The sequence below is a fragment of the Callionymus lyra genome, chromosome 9 (genome assembly GCF_982586985.1).
Source record: "Callionymus lyra chromosome 9, fCalLyr1.hap1.1, whole genome shotgun sequence".
In the NCBI taxonomy this organism is placed as follows: domain Eukaryota; kingdom Metazoa; phylum Chordata; class Actinopteri; order Syngnathiformes; family Callionymidae; genus Callionymus; species Callionymus lyra.
The window spans coordinates 6,791,313-6,804,123 of NC_141826.1; the positions used below are offsets into that span (position 1 = coordinate 6,791,313).

General features: G+C 37.6%; 1 long non-coding RNA gene and 1 pseudogene across 1 annotated transcript; both read right to left on the reverse strand.

Annotated features, from left to right (window-relative positions):
- Nucleotides 1-257: 257 nt before the first annotated feature.
- LOC148071612 (tumor necrosis factor alpha-induced protein 2-like) lies at nt 258-4,672 on the reverse strand (annotated as a pseudogene).
- A 3,649-nt stretch (nt 4,673-8,321) lies between these two features.
- LOC148071613 (uncharacterized) lies at nt 8,322-9,884 on the reverse strand. Its single transcript, XR_015712796.1, has 2 exons — nt 9,354-9,884; nt 8,322-9,276 (listed from the first exon to the last, which is right to left on the reverse strand). It is a non-coding gene; the product is annotated as an uncharacterized LOC148071613 (long non-coding RNA).
- Between the last annotated feature and the right edge of the window lie 2,927 nt (nt 9,885-12,811).

Here is a 12,811-nt window from a genome sequence, read left to right on the forward strand (position 1 = left end):
CTAATAGTCCTATAAAGTATATTTTACAAAAACAGGAAAACTTATTAAACTTATTAAATTTGAAGGAACACTTGCAGGATATGAGAAATTGTCCCTTTCTCTTGTCCCTTGATTTTAAAAATGAAACGCAAGACAATCCGTTCTCTTTTCTAAAAAAAAAAAAAAGTCCACCCTTTATTCCAAACATTTTTAATTTAGAAAAAACATAAGTATTTTCAAATATTTACAATGTACAAGTTGCCTTGTAAACAATACACAACATTTCCAAATATTATATTAAGAAATATACACTTTTATTTTCAAATATCATCCCTTAAAAATATTGTGGCCACATGAGCAAGAACATAAATTAATTAAAATTTCAAGGGATTAATCTGCAGTATTTATTGGAATTTGGAATGATAATTTTAAAGAAGAAAACATGAGTAGGGGACACTTTGATTTCTCTTAACGTATCGTTCAGAATACTTTTCACCGTCTGTCGGTCCTCCCTGGAGATGTTTGTCTTGAGTTTCAGTAGAGCGGACACGTGTTTTTCACTGGAAAGAAATGGACACGATTCGATAAATGGCAGGTTATTCTAAAATGGCATCGATCTTTTGGTCTGGACTTTATACTCGTCCTGATAAAGTTTGTATTTTGGTACCTGAGGTGGGGATACGAGGAGGCCAGTGTGACGACTTGCATCTGTATGGCCGGAACATCCTGGAGGCTCAACACTCCCGCAATCATGTCCAGGTATTACTTCAGCCAGTTTTCTTTGGACCCCTGCACACACATGTTTTAATAAGCTTTTAATTATCTCTTTGAAAAGTTAAATTAAATGTTTTTTTTATATTGAAAAGTTGAATTTATTTTAATTTAAAAATCTTTTTCAATAATTAGTATATTTAAAGGTAAGTAAGTAAGTAAGTGTTATTTGTAAAGCGCTTTTCGAGGCTAGACCATGAATAGCTCTTAAAGTAAGAACCAGAAATTTCAAATTGATCTTGAAAGAAACTGGCAGCCATTGAGAAACTGACAGCCATTGAAGAGTTTTAAGGATTGGAGAAATGTGAGTTCTTCTACTAGAGTGGGTCAGAATTCTTACAAAAATGTATTGCATGAAACCAAACACACCCTGTTTCATTTTACAATATCGGTTTTCATGGCATCAATCATAATGTCATCAGCGCTAAAGGAACAATGAAATCCCGTGAGATAACTGAGGACAAGAGGATACACTCAACTCCAGCAGCTTTAAATTAATTACTTTTCTTTTACAAAAAGATCGATTTGATTTCTTTAATAATTCAACATATAAAGGTCATTTATATTATAGTTCAATTGGTAGCCTTTTAAATAACTATAAATATAATGAATGTTTATGTTTTGTTTAGGCTACGATTAAAAATAAAATAGAAATCAGAAAATGTATTTTTGAATTATTGGAATTAAAATATCAAACTCTACAGTAAAAAAACAATTAATTCATTTTGAAAGTATTCAAAAAATTGTAACCACAAAATCAACCTTTCGATATATACACATTATTGAATTCAATTATTTAAAAGAAACAATTAAATGCTTAAACAAAAACATTTCAATAAAAACAAGTTTAAGGTTAAATTCAACATATTCTAATGTCACTGAACTACGTCCATAGTTTCACCACAGTTTCTCACCTGATCACTGAACCAACGTTGTAAAGTGTCGGCGTCGCTCGTCACTCTGTCGAAGGCCTCCTGCTGCTGAGCCCGACTCCTCAGCTTCACGTCTCCCTTCAGCAGCCGTCTGACGTATTCCACCGTCACCTCCTGGTGCAGCTGTCCGATCAACTCCTGAAGACACGGATCATGAGTCTTAGCTCGTGAAAACTTGTTTTTTTTAGCTCTTTTTTAATACCTGGTGAGAAGATTCAGGGGATGATCATCTTGTCGAACGTTGACGAGTGCAGCCAATCGTGGGTTCCAAGCTTTCTGTGGTTTGGCTGGGGCGACACAAGTGATGGATTTTTATTTTGATCACCTGTACGTCTGTTATTGACACTCACCTTGAGCGCCTGGTGGACCGGGCTCAGTAGGAACTGGTGCGCCGATTGTTTCATGTCGGCCAGGACGCTCATGCATCTCTCTCGGACGTCGTCCAGGATCATGGAGCTCTTCTTCAAAATAAAATCCCTGCAGACACATGACAGTTGAGTCACATGACCACCTCGCGGTCACACCCTGAAGTCGGAGGCTCCACCTGAATTGTTGAATCCATCCGAGGTTGGCTTTGATGAACGGTTTTCTGCTCCACTTGTTTTGCTTCATGACGTCCTCCTGGAAGTCCTTGAAACTAAAACATTAATTCATTTGAATCTTTTTTCTTTTGACGTGAGAGACGTTACTTGCACAGCGAGTCGCTCAGTTCAAGTTATACACTGGACCTTCTCTCTATCACCCACGACCATTCCCGCTGAGGTCAGCATTCCGTTGATGAGCTGAAGTGTGAAAATGAAGTCATGGTTTGAAACGTTACCGCTACTAGATTTAGCCAAAAGAATCCTTTTTTTTCAAATACCTGAATGATGTCATAGGACATGGTGAAGCTTCCGTCCTTCTTTGTCGGCTCGCTTTTCCACGATTCCCTCGCTTCCGCCAGGACTTGACTGATGAACGTCGTCATCTCTGCCTGATCAAACCAAAAAAACTTGATACGTTATCAATCACGAGTTATGATTAAATCCTACAATCTTAGGTGTATAAATAGAAAAGTGTTAAAGATCATCCGAGACATCTTATCTATAAAAATATTTGTTCCAAAGGTTGTTAAAGTCATAATACGTAAGTTTGAAAAAAAAAATGTTGGCTCCCCCTGTGTCAGAAATATATAACTGCAATGCTGTCAAATCAGTCAACCATGCCTGTTCAAAATGACAACAATCGAACAGAAAATACATTTGAAAAAAAAAGGTTTTAAGAAAGAACTTTTTTTTTAAATACTTTTTTAATTTGTAGGTATTTTAACTGTGTATTGTTTTGTTGTTTAAGCACTTTGTGACCCTGGTTTATGGAATATGGAAATTCAGATTTTTTAATTATTGGAATCAAAATATCAAACTCTATATGCAAAAAAAACAATTCATTAACTGACCTTCAATTCAAACCTGATGATGAATGAATAATGAATGGAAATTACTTTTGTCTTGCCCATCAAAGTTGTCTTCAATGAAACAATTCACTAGTTACTAAATTAAGTCATATTGTAAGGGGTGGAGTCAATTTATACAACTTATATTTATAATAAACAAATGGTAAATTACATGTTTTTTCTTGTCTTGACCAAATTTTCTTGAAAAAAAAAAAAAAATTCACTTTATACTATCAAATTTTACAACCTAAAACAAAATAACAATGCTTGGAAAATGTTTTTTTTTTTTATCTTATTCTTCAATAATGTTTTACAGGCTTATATTACTGTGTAGTTAATGTGTAAATATACCTGTTGTTTGCTCAGGTACTGCTCCTGCAGCGACGCCACCATGTGGTCAGGCAGCAGACTTCCTAGAGCCTCAAAGTTGATCTCTGGCGCCAAATGAGGGTTCTTAAACAGTCTTATAGAATAAGAATATTATATTGATAAATATAAAATCACTTTAATTTCCAGTTAAAAACAAAGAAGGAAGTTCAAGGTAGGAATAGCATTGGTGGGGAGTTGGACGGGCAACTTACCCAGGATAATAGTCAGTGACCCATTGCAGCAGGAACTTGCAGTCCTCATCCCCCAGCCCGAACTCTGCAATCTCCTCCAAGCCTTTGCTCATTTACTGGTGGTACAGCTCGGCATAGAACTGACAGATGTCCATCTCCGGAGGGTAGCAGCTCTTGACCACCTTCATGACCGTCAGCAGGTCCTCCTTCATCTGCAGGCCCATGCTGTGGATCTTCGCCTGGAGGCAGTTCTGCTTCACCGGACTGCTGAGGCCGACGGGTTCTCCATTCGCTCCTCCACCAGGCTGGTGAGCACTTGGTCGTGTTGTTGCCTCCATCTGCTCGGCCTCCAGGATGGCGCCGACCTGGCCATTTGATCCACCAGTTGGTCCTGCTCCTCCTGCAGCTGGACTGCTTTCACGGCGGACGCTAACACGGCCGCATCTTGTTCCCCCTTCAGAGACTCTTTTATGGTCTGGATCACGAGAGTCTCCAGGATTTTCTGGTCCGAAACAAGCTTGAGGACTTTTTTGTCTTCCTCTGATTGACCAAACAGAAGCTTCTCTTTGTCCACCAGCTGAAGAGCTGCCTCGTAAAAGTGAGATTGCTCCAGGTCTTGGTCAAAAGAGACGACTGGAAGAGAAACAAATAAGTGGTTAGATATTGAGCGTTCCTTCTGACCTTTGCTGACTGGCCATATTTTGGGGAACCTCCAACCTCCGGCTGGGCTTCCCTCTGGGATCGGTGGCATGTGTGACGCCGCTGACCTTGACTTGGCACTAAACTGACAAACATTATCAATTTCAACTCCTATCCTCAGCCAGATTTTATGTTAAAATACATTTACATTTACACAGAAATTCAAAACACATTGTTAACGCAAACATCCTACTCACCAGATTTGATCGTTTTAAGAGGATTCTCTTCCAAGCAGCCTTTGGCTGATGTGAGCTCCTGGAAGTTACAGTCGGGGAAATTACTCTCTGGTCCTCTGAGAGTTGGAGGATTTCTGAGGCTACAGGCTCCTCCCACTTTCCTCCCACCCCTTGCGTGCACACACCCACGCACTCATCGTACTTTCACCTTCACTTTTGTCTCGTTGTTTGCACAAGCATGCTTCTAGTTTTCATGCAGCACCTTCATTCCAGGGCAGCAACATTTGGATGACTTTGCCAGGTGTTATTGTGAATAAAGGTCACAATTTAAATCCAAGTCAAAGTTTCAGGTCAAACAAAAATTCAATTAATTAATTTCATGCAAGGTCAATAAAAAAACTTTTTTTACAAGATATCTTTGAATTTATTTTCCTTATTATTTTTGATTTATCTTCGTTTTAGCTATATGTCATTTTATTACTTCATTTTCATTCAAATTTCGTTTTTTATATTGAGGGGCATTTTTATCCGTCTGAGACTCGGTTTAGAGCCTCTACCCTCAAAGGTGTTAACCTTGACTTGACTTTTCACTTTGAATTTTTTTTTTAAATCAATAGATCTTCATAGTCGTTTCTCCTTTCAACCTTTTAGAAAATGAAAATAAAACGAGACAAAACTGAAAAGATGTTCCACAGTGTAGTCGGTTTCAAAATAACTTTTAAAAAGTGAGCAAATATGCAATTTTTTTTTCTCTATTCCTTCTATACTACTGGAAAACAGAAATTTCCCTGAGAGTGTCATCTCAAAGGGATCAATAAAGTCCAGTCTAAGTCTAAGTCTAAGTCTAAGTGGTGGAGGTTGTTCACCTTGACCCAGAGACAACACAAGGGATACCACAAACACATTTGTTTTAGGGCCTTCGGGGTCACCTTGACGCCCTGACAACACAATTCCTGGGTTCAATTTCCAGTTCTGGAGACTCTAATTATCCCCATAAACAAAATAAAAATCATATCATAGCTTTTTATCCATTATATTGTAATTCCAAATAAACAAGGATCAAACGTTAATGATTTGAAAATTATACCTTCAGGTTGATACTATAATCACAGTTATTATATTCAAAAGTTAATCTAAAATGCACTTTTTCTTTTTCTTTGACCGAAAAAGAGAAAATATTGTGTATGAAAATATATATTTATTGACTAGTTTCAGTGCTGGAGAAGCTAATAATATGTAGCGGGTCCCAGCAGGGCCTTCGCTGACAGATATGATAATCCTGGAATTACAATGGACATGAACGACACCGGACCACAAGTGCTCATGAACCAAGTCTCTTGGATTATCTTTATTCACATATTTTCATTAAACTGCAATCGTGACTCTTCCTTTGTTCTTTTTCTTTTGCATTAGCAATGGTTTAAAAACCACTTTCAAAGTACATTTACATAAATGTCAATTTTACAATTTTCCTTTGAGAACAAACCATGTCTTTTAATCACTAATCATTTTGTCGTTATCAATCATTCATTCACTTCCAACATACACCCTTCATTCTTTCATCAAGAATAATAATCGTACATTATGTACAGAAGATGTTCATTTCATTCATACTCACACAACACACACACACGACTATTTTAACATATTAAATATTACCGCACAAAAGTCAAGGAGTCAAAAGAAAAATACACACAGAAGCATTTAACTACGGCCACGGACGCCATTTTAGCTGTCATATCAAAAATCCTTATAAACAGTTTAAAGTAAGAGGAATTAAAGAAAGAGTTCTTAACCAACCTGGAATTACAATGGACATGAACGACACCGGACCACAAGTGCTCATGAACCAAGTCTCTTGGGTTTCACTTGTGCGAAGTATTGCCATGAATACCGTCGCCCGCAAGTGCTGCCACCTTGTGTCCGTTTTCTGCATGTCATCGCACGTTTCTCTTTCTTACACCCTCTTAGTGGGACTAAACAACAAAACAGAGAGAGAGAGAGAGAGAGAGAGAGAGGTAACGTTAGCTGACAACAACTTGTTAAATATATCATTTTGATTTTGATTTGTGGGGAACTATAACTCCTAGATGGATATCAGAACGTTATTCGCCCGCAGCAGGGATAAAGCACTGAGGATTGAGAGGTAAGTGAAGTCCTAGCTAGCTAGACAACATAAGTGTGTCTTAAGTTAATGCTAAGTTAGCATTGACGTCATTCCTTCTATCAAGACAACCATATTCATTTGCTGTACGAGCTTCAGGGGAATTTCCTCTCACATGGTGTATCTTCCAAGCGTTCATGTTTATTTAACAGAAAGATTGTTGATCGGTTTGTATTTGACTAAAATAATCATGTTTTATCACCAGAAAAATGGCTACAGCTAAGCAATCTGGTTTTGTTGTCAGAAAAAAGTAAACATTTCTGTATTTGTCACCAGAAAAATGGCTAAAATATGTTTTTTTAGATTTAAACAAATATATTTTCATGTCTAGACAAAGTGGAACAACAGTTACTGGAAGAGGTGAGAGAGAGATGAAAGTTGATGAGCAAGAGTGGAGGTGAGTTGACTATCAATGAATGATGTCCCAATGTTTTCCTTCTTTCTTTTGCGTCTTAGTCATTTGATTTTGAATATCGATGGCAGGAATAGAAAACTTCCCTTATGAGGAAAAAACAAAAAAACTGTCAGTTTCTTATAGAATGCTTTTTGGTCAGGTGGCTTTCGCTGTTATTATAATTCCATGGGAAAACTGAAGACCATGAAAAATGTGAACTATGTACATATTTGTATATTTATAAACAGTAATATTTTCATGCTTCAGACTAAGTGGTAGTGCAGAGGCAGAGAGATGGAAGTTGATGGGCTTCAGGGAGAGATGACACAGAGAGTAGACACTGAGAGGTGACACCTGGTTGAAGTAGTAAGTTACTTTAAACTACGCCACCTGCAGATTTGAGGCTAGAGATGGTATATATATACCATATATATATGGTATATATACTTTTAATGTAATTTAAATGTATATGAGTCGTTTGAATTACGCATTAACTTAATTACTTTGACATGTTTATTAAAACAGCAAGAGATATTATAAATATAAATGTATTTATTTGTACAAGTAGGAAAATAATTGTACAGTTTATTACCATAGATAGATCATAGCAACATCCCAATAATACACGTTGCCTAGAAAGTGTTGTTTCAACAGCTAAGGTTTATGTTTTAATTTTGGTTAAAAAATATTTGATCTGAAACTTATTTGTACTTATTTATCAATAAAGATCCACTGTATGTGTTTATTTACTATAAATGGTCAATTTCCCCAGTATTAGGTTGAAATAAATTATAAAGACTGTATGTGTGTCAAAATGAATTCAAGTTGATTACTTTAAAATAAAAAAACAACATTAAACAAGTCATGTGATTGAATTATTAGCTTAATATATTTTCAAAATGACATCTGAACTGTAATAATAAATATTTATCCATTGTTTTTTGTGTTAATCCACGTAATATTTAGATTTTTATCAGTGGATTGGATCATAAACAGCCCATAATAATGCACCTGACAACATATACTGCATTTCTAGCTGCTCTCAACTGTTTGTTCATTAAGTGTTAAATATAAACCTTGTCAAATTAGCACCTTACACTTTCATTTATGAGCCACTGGCAATATTTTTAATTTCCTTTTTCTGTCTTCATCTCAGGTTCAACAGAATATTTTACACCTTGTATCTCCAGACGTCTGAAGAAGGTAAAGACACGTTTCTGCTCAGAGTATTTATTAAAGAATTATAAATGACATTTTCTAACTATTTCACAGATGCTTTCCACGATGGACTTCGTTGTTCCGAATCCGAGCAGTTTCTCTCCGGCGTGGACCGATCCCAGTGAAGAGTTGGACACTGTCGTCTCAACGCTCCAGGAAATGTTCGGGGATCTTCTGTCAGATTCCAACTCTGCTCCTCAAATTGACTTTGAGGAGTTGATGAAACTCCTCGATGAAGTCGAGGCCCTGGAGCCACCGGTGCTGTCGGAGAACACTGTCGGGCAGAACTATCCGGTCCAGACAGGAGGGAGATGGATCGACGGTGGCGCCCCCCGTGGTTCTGGGTGAAGCTTCCACCGATGATGATTCATCCCTTCATACATGGAAACACGTACGAACAACACGTTGTTTTCCAACAGCAGGACAGTGGCTGATCAACTGTCAACTGTTGATGTAGTAGCTGTTCATGACCTTCTTCGTGTTTGTGTCTCCAGAATGTTCCAGCAGTGCCAACCATGAACCCTCTCGCCTTTTTGTAAGTGTCACACAAGTTTTGCCTCCTTTTTGTACATTTTTTTTATATTAATTCTGATTCTAAATATCATTTTTCTATCTCATTCCAGCAACAACCCACACTTAACTCATAACATAGATCTAATGGCAATGATCTGATGTTCCACCAGATGCTGTGGGGCCAGAAAAACCTATGTCAAGAGACCAGCGAACGCCTTCATGGTGTTCATGAGGGAGCACAGGGAGAAAGTGAAAAACACGATGAAGCCTGAAGATGCAGAGACCAACACCCTCCTGGGGCACATGGTGAGTGTCTAAAACACAGCCAGATTTGTACAAGTCCGAAAAGCTCTTGTTTGACGACCTGTTTTCCTGTTTGTACAGTGGCGGAAGTTGTCGTCGCAGGACAAGGATTTCTACTATCAGATGATGAAGATCCTAAGGAGGAAATTAAAGTCATTGACACATTTGTGGATCAACAGTTCAAAGGGATGGAAGTGAAAGATGATACGAACCTTGAAAAGCATCTACTAGCTGTTCAGACTGACGTTCAAACTAAGCTTGTGAGACTGACGCCAGAAATGGAATCAGGAGCGGCGGGTCATCTGCTCGACCTTTACCACCGGCAGATTTATATCCACCTCCAGGATCTTCTGCAGGAGAGCAGCAGCACCCAGAACAGCACCAAAAAGGAATATGATTAAAAACAAGATTCAATTTTCAGGTTTCATGGTAAATGGATAATTAAGTAAATACAAAACAGAAAATAGACATTTCTTCTCAACAAAAACAACTTTTACCTCATGTTTAGTTATTCTTATTTTATGAAAAAAAACATTTGGATCTTCAATCGGTTCTAATTTGTTGTGTTCCTGTTTGGTTTCTCTACTTAAAATTGAAAATGAAGTAATTTTACATTTTTAATCTATGTTTGCTGCAGCCAAATGATGTAAAAATGTGTAATAGATACATAAAAACTTATTATCAGATACGATCTGTCCTCACATGTTCTTTTCGAGCTTCTCAATGATTATTAATAATAATGATCTTTATGGACATAACACGTTTCAGACTGAGAGTAGCGACACTATTCTTTAAATAATAGTAAAAAACAAACATTATTTAACAATAAGAAACAGCACCAAAAACATTAATATAATAAAAAACAAAATTTAATTAAGTAAATTGGGTTTAAACTTTAGCGTCACACCAGAGATACTGCCCCCTGCTGGACACCATTTGAAAAACAAAACGGAAAACTACTCCTAAATAAGTTGTTTTCGAGTAATAATGCAAATTTCAATTACAATCGCTGTTTATTAACTAACCTTTATCTACTAGGTTCTGGTAGTGAGTGATACATGGGCGAAAAATTAGGTGAAATAAGGCGGCATTAGCTTAGCTACATGCTAACGTCATGCTACAGAGGTTGGATTAAATAAATGAATAAGCTTCGAAAATAATAAGCCAAATTGATAGATTTATTAAACCATATCGACGATAGTGAGATGTTTATTTCCCCGTGTAGCGACACAAGGATCTCAACAGGATAAAAAGGTTGTCTGGTCAACGTTGACAAGTGTAACGGCTAGTTTTAGTGTTAGCCGCGTGACAAGTACAAACTTGAATCAAAAACTTCGAAGAGAAGGTAACAAACAAATCTTTTAAGAAATGAAACAAATAAACAACAAAAAACGGTCACTCACGGAACATCGAGTCCTCACCGATGTACGAAAACATGACGGCGATGACACCTGCAAGTGGACGAACGCTCGCTTCTGATTGGCTGACACCTGAACCTGCGTCATTGATGACGTACACGAGGCCTTTAATGCGTCTTTATCGAAGCGATATAAAATGTAATTTCCACCTGGATTTACCGTATTTCGCATCGGACCTTCGGTAAGTATCACCTTTTCCAATTGAGTCCATCTTAGTTCTGCTTTAGCCACATTTTTGCTAACAATCCCACAACTGATCCAACGTCACTCAACACACACGTCAATAAAAAATACTTTTAATGTAATTTAAATGTAAATGACTCGTTTGAATTAGGCAGTAACTTAATTACTTTGACATGTTAACTAAAACAGCAAGAGATATTATAAATATAAATGTATTTATTTGTACAAGTAGTACAATTATTGTACAGTTTATTACCACAGATCATTGTTAGTAACATCACAATAATACACGTTGCCTAGAAAGTGCTGTTTCAACAGTTAAGGTTTATGTTTTAATTTTGGTTTAAACATATTTTATCTGATCAATAATCTATTGTACAGATGATTTCAACAATGGACCTCGTCACTATCGATCTGAGCAGCTTCTCGTCCGAGTGGACTGATCCAAGCACGGAGTCGGACACAGTCCACTCCACGTTCCTGTCCATGATCGGGGACCTTCCGTCTGCTCCTGATTTGGACTCTGCTGCTCAAGACGATCTGCTCTTGCTCAAACTCATTGAAGAGGTTGATGTCGAGCAGTTAGAGAAAGACTTGACCTCAGAGTTCAAGATGACGACGGCCCCTGAAACCCACCCCTTCCAATGTGGAGCCACGACGGTTCCATCGTTTGGAAGAGTGCTGTCAGAGAACACACTAAGGCACTACCATCAAGTCCCAGCTGGGTTGACTTGGGTCAACAGTGGAGTCCCCCCAGGGTTCTGGGTTCAGCCGCGACCAGCTATGGAAGTCATGAGCCCGCTCGTCTTTTTGTAAGTGTCACACATGTTCATATCCAACTCCACGTCTTAAATATCGTCTTGAAATTAACTTTCCTTTTCATTCTAGCAACAATCAGAACATCCAGAAGACCTCCAGCCGCGCTCCTTCTCCGCCTCAGGCCTGCTCTTCCACGTTAGTCCTCACGTTTGATTCGTCTAAATGCACACTTAACTCATAACATAGATCTAATGGCAATGATCTGATGTTCCACCAGATGCTGTGGGGCCAGACCGTACGTCAAGAGACCAGCGAACGCCTTCATGGTGTTCATGAGGGAGAACAGGCAGATGGTAAAAAACGCCATGAAGCCGAAAGATAGTGCCGAGACCAACACCATCCTGGGGCACATGGTGAGTGTCTAGAACACAGCCAGATTTGAACAAGTCCGAAAAGCTCTTGTTTGACGACCTGTTTTCCCTGTTTCTACAGTGGCGGAAGTTGTCGTCTCCAGACAAGGATTTTTACTATGGGATGGCAAAGGATGAGAGAAGAATCCACGCCGAGAAACACCCAGACTGGTCGGCGGGCAGCAATTATGTAAATAACTTTATTTTCTCTCTCTTTTGGTAAGTGTTTTGTTAATCTTTTTGTTTCTCTGTGTGCAGGGAAGGAAACACAAGAGGGAGAGAAAGAAGAAGAATCTTATCATCTAAAGCCGCCGTTTTAACTGCTGTACATATGTTGAGTGTAAATAAATTATTTTTAATCAAAAAGTCTTTTTGAATGCAGCAGATGATGTTGTCTACATCAGGGCTCGACAACCTTTATTGTGTAAAGAACCATTTACGGGTCGTGTCCCGCCAAAATAAAACTCTGTTTGACGGATAAACTGAATCCTAAAAAGCTAATAGTCCTATAAAGTATATTTTACAAAAACAGGAAAACTTATTAAATTTGAAGGAACACTTGCAGGATATGAGAAATGTTCCCTTTCTCTTGTCCCTTGATTTTAAAAATGAAACGCAAGACAATCCGTTCTCTTTTCTAAAAAAAAAAAAAAGTCCACCCTTTATTCCAAACATTTTTAATTTAGAAAAAACATAAGTATTTTCAAATATTTACAATGTACAAGTTGCCTTGTAAACAATACACAACATTTGCAAATATTATATTAAGAAATATACACTTTTATTTTCAAATATCATCCCTTAAAAATATTGTGGCCACATGAGCAAGAACATAAATTAATTAAAATTTCAAGGGATTAATCTGCAGTATTTATTGGAATTTGGAATGATAATTTTAGA